This window comes from Diadema setosum, chromosome 6 (genome assembly GCF_964275005.1).
Source record: "Diadema setosum chromosome 6, eeDiaSeto1, whole genome shotgun sequence".
In the NCBI taxonomy this organism is placed as follows: domain Eukaryota; kingdom Metazoa; phylum Echinodermata; class Echinoidea; order Diadematoida; family Diadematidae; genus Diadema; species Diadema setosum.
In genome coordinates, this window is record NC_092690.1 from 32,835,767 (window position 1) to 32,840,919 (window position 5,153).

Genomic DNA, 5,153 nt, shown 5'->3' on the forward strand with positions numbered 1-5,153 from the left:
CACCATTCCACTATCCGTTCATTCATAAATTCATAATGATATAGTCACGTGATCACGTATATGCTGCGCTCGTTCATTCAAATAAATTTCTGGGCATCTAATTTAATATGTTCTGCAGTCGATTAAACAGATATGTTCATGCTTGACCTCTTTCCTTATTTTCTTTCATCGTAGTTATTGTTTTGTAAGCATCATAACATTTCATGTTTTCGCATTCGTTGAAGAGACTTTGACAACATGTTTTTTTTTTTTTTTTTTTTTTTTTTTTTTTTTTTTTTTTTTTTTTTTTTTTTTTTTTACGTGCTTATTGAATCCGAAGAAGTAAGAAGCCACAAATTATCTGGCCGTTACGAGCGCTTTATTACGAGCGGTCGGCCAGTCCCAGGAAGTCAAGGGAATGATCCTCATTTTTTTTTTATTCTTTCTATGTCTTCTAGAGATATACGTCTGTATCTGTTGTGCTGTCATGACTATAAAAAAATGAAGTTAATCTGCATTACTGGTACACGTATAGGCCTATAATGACATATATGGAAGAGGAGCGTTACAGAACAACCAGATCCAGTTATACTAGATTAAAAAAAAAAAATGCTACTTTTACTGCTTTATAACAGTAATTTATAGATGAAACAAAAACACATATAGAAAGACACGTTAAAATGTTCTCACCTTTTAAAAAAAAGAAATAGCATGATGTAAATCCGAATGAACACGTTCGGAATTTGACTGTCTCAAATTTAATGACTGAAATACCCTTTTCGTCAAGTCAAGGCGAAATTGAATGAACGTAGGGTACCATGCAGCCAATTTGAATACCCATTTTACGAATTCGAAACTTCTATCAAATGAACCGACAAAGGTGCGAAATTGGCTGGGAAAACCTAACTGGCTTTGATGTTTTGGGTATCTATGATGTAAACTAAGGCCTACTTCGATTGTATAAGAAAAACAACTATGACTCTTTTCAGCTAAATGATGTCACAATAATTATGTGGGGGAGGGGCACTTTATGGCTACTGTACCGTGCCCAGTACAGGATGAAATGACTGGTTTTCGTAATATGGTCATCTCGGTTGTGCACTATACAGAAGTATGCTTCCCTTGCAAATTTCTTGGGTGTTTTGCTACTGTATCCTATAGGACCCCGTATACAGGATAAGATGACCTGCTTTTCGTGTTTGTGACAATTATCTCTGTTCAGTAGACCCTGATATTTACATTACAAAAGAATTTGTAAGACCATTTTCAGCTGATTCACAGTACATGTATAACGGATTGGACACTGTGGAGCTACTGTATGGGGCTCCGTACAGGATAAAATAACTGGCCTTGGTGTGTTGAATATCTCTGAGAGGTACTTCTTCCAGTGCAAAAGAAATTACCCGTGTTTAGGGCTACTGTCTGGGGCCCCGTACAGGATAAAATAACTGGCTTTGGTATTTTGGATATCTCCGATGGGTACTACTTCCATTGCAAAATAAATAGCCGTGACCCTTTTCAGCTGAATGAAACTAATGTGTGTGTGTGTGTGTGTGTGTGTGTGTGTGTGTGTGTGTGTGTTTGTGTGTGTGTGTGTGTTTAGTATAGTGCTCTTTCTTCACAGTTCACCGGGGTTGGACATTTCACGCGTATGATAATCATGATGTCAAAGCTATACATCATCTTCATGCAAACATATTATATGTCATCCTTGTTATTTGTATTTATTATATTCATTAGTTTATCATTTTCAATGTTATCATTCAGCATTTACAAACGCGACTCATATTACAGCTTAGCATTTACCAAATATTTACGTAGGTACCTATTATTCTGTAAATATTTTCCGCACATACGCAGGACATTTTTATTTCTATTATGGTTTCGATAAAGATGACCTTTTAACAACTTAGAAAAAAATAGAGGAGAGTTTTGATGAAAGTAGGGATTTTGTTGCATTCTTGAGCTGTTGTTTCAGTGAACAAATGCCTTGCTCGGGGTATATGTACACGTGTGTATAATTATAATTTACTATAGGGGTCCAAAATCATTAAGGCATTTTTCTTTATAAGTGACGCTCTTTCAGTAATTGTGAAAGATAAAGAAATGATAAAACTCAACATCTATTCATATTTGTTTCCTTTTACAAAGACATTTAAAATGAAGACATTATGAAAGTGGACATAAACATCTTCGTTGTTATTCTATAATGTGAAACTCAGAGAAACAAAGAGTACGGTGACATCTCAAGCACAGTTTAATTTTCAACGTGTTCAAGTAACAGTGACTATCCATCGATTGATTTCTCCATTTTTCCTGCTCGTCGCCTCTCATTTACAGTGACGACTCCAGCTCCACCGACCACCACCCCAATGCCAACGACGCCTACGCCTCCAGGTATCATGAACATTGCTGATATCGGGACTAATTAATCAAAATAAAACATTGGACAGAAGCATTTAAAGTTGAATAAAACAAATAAACAGGATCCCTAGACTGTCCGAAATGCACTCAACTGCAGCACTGATGCACTAACGATCAGCATACATTATTATCAGCTTAGGCCTACCCTGTTCCTATACTATGCTTGTGCTTTTGGATTGATACATGCCTTAATAACATTCGGCCTGATAAAGTTTTGGAAGATTAGCCGTGAATTAGCTGTGACCCTTTTCGGCTGAATGAAACCAATGTGTGTGTGGGGGGGGGGGGGGGGGAGGGGGCACTTTGGGGCTACTGTCTGGGGCCCCGTACAGGATAAAATAGCCGGCATTGGTGTTTTGGATATCTCTGATGGGTACTACTTCCATTGCAAAAGAAATTAGCCGTGACCCTTTTCAGCTGAATAACACCATATTTGTGGGGCCCTTTGGGGCTACTGTCTGGGTCCCCGTACAGGATAAAATAGCTGGCATTGCTGTTTTCATGATAAGTACACCCAAAGGAACAATTTTCACCAACTTTTGTCCGTGACCCCCTCCGCCTGAATAAATCCATTTTCGGGGCCCCTTTTGATGGCCCCTGGGCTTAGGGTACAGGATGTGACTTGCCAGCAATTAATTTTATTGACCCTTGGCCACATCCTTATATGATGAGACCATCAAAAAGTGTGACCCTTTTCAGCTGAATAAATGTTCTGGGCCCCCGGTCTATATTCCGTCTGTAATCTCTGTTTGTTTGTTTGTTTGGTTTTTTTTTTTTTTATAATGTGTGGTCTTTCTTGTAAGACGTCGCGTCCTGTGTCAATGTATTCATCTGCCTTTTCTTTTTTTTTTTTTTTTTTTACGAGCGTTGGCAATGCACGCGCGTGTGTGTATTTATAATTATATTCACCATATTGCGAGCATCTTCTTGTTGTGTTTTGTTTTGTTTTTCCCCACAGTTCCCTTGGGTACACACGGCACTTCCAATACTGCTTGCAACTTGAACATTGTTATATTTAACTGAAATTATAATTGTCTGTATTTGAAAATAGTAAATGTTTCAATAATGATGATGTATACTTATTTATCATGTTTTGTAGTCTTTCAACTACTCATAAACTTGAAAGATCTTTCATCAGAACGATCCCTGATTATCTTCTATAATAAAATTCTGCCTCACATATTGTATTCAAACATTTTATGAGGAAATTGTAGTATTACTAAACTGAATCTATTGCATTTACTCAAAAAGCGTGCCATTCGCATCATTATTGATTCTTCATATTTCATGTCATTCATTCTACATATTTCGCATCATTATTAATTCTATATATATATCACATACAGCTCCTTTATTTCACCGGTTGAATATTTTGAAGCTTCATGACATCCTCATTCTACAAACACGTATATTCATGTACAAGTGCGCAAAAAAAAAAAAAAAATCCCTCGTTATTTCATAATATCATATTTCACTTAAATTCGACTAATGTACACACATATTCAACTCGGCGTTCGACAGACTTTCACCTTGTGAAACCCAGCTCATATATCAATTAGACATTCCGGTCCCGACGTCTAGAACAACCCACCTGATCAGCTAAAGCAGTGTAATTCATTTTTTTCTCTTTAAGACTTATGGAAGGAAGTATCTGTTATCGAAATATGTTTCCAGTTAGTTGTCTTTGATCTATGTATTTTTTATTGTTTTCCCAAATCTCAGTCAGCCCTGTTCCATACAAAATGTTAATCACGTTTTTTTTTTTTCCATTTTCTCCCTTTCTTTTCTTTGATAATGACGTTACAGGGGCATTTGTTTGTATATTGTATACCTCTCAATTAAGCGCATACCTTACGCCTGATAGATGCGTACTATAGCATTTGTTCTCTCTTGCACTGTCACCCGCACACACGACGCACTGTCACTAACACACGCTTACTACACCAGTAGTCAATGGTGCTGCGTGTTTTTTTTTTTTTTTTTTTTTTGAAGTGCCATGTCACTGTTTTTCTGTTCCTTTTTCGTTGTTGATGTCTTTTTCTTGGTTAAGGAAAATGTCCTTCGTATATTAAGATTAAGATTTTCATGAGTAGCTCTATAATTGGTGTTGCATTATATTCGTATTACATAATATAAATATTATAGATATGGCCTCATCCACTTCAAGCTCTGTTTATGATGACCTAACTCTGTAATGATTTCTCCTTTGTTCATAAATATAGTATGCCGTAATACGTTGTTTTGATTCATATGTCATTACAGACTGATGTTGTTATGAAATTGACATTTCTCGGATTAATTTGAATGTTAAGCTCTTTTGTCTGCATATTCTGTATCACTTTGTTTTCATTTGTTATTGTATTTGGAGAAAGAAAATGCAGAAATTAACCGAACCAACCAACCAACCAACCAACCAAAACTGGCGAAGTAGTTACATGTGCAAACCTCTAACCTAATTGTGGGACTATTATCCAGTGTGCTGCTGCCATAGACACGCATTTTCTGCTGCTGTCGAAAAACTGCCCAGCACAACTTCACATTGAAATCAAGATGCGAGACAAACTGCACATGAATTGCTTGAAAACTGGTGAAGCAGTTTGATCTTTAACCCTTGCACCTGACTTTGAAGCTGTATTGTGATGTTACCATGGCAACGCACTTTCCCCTGTTGTTGCAACTGTGTCTTTCACAACTTTACATTGAGCATAAAACCCAGTATTGCAAGTAATCAGTATGTATGCGAACTCACT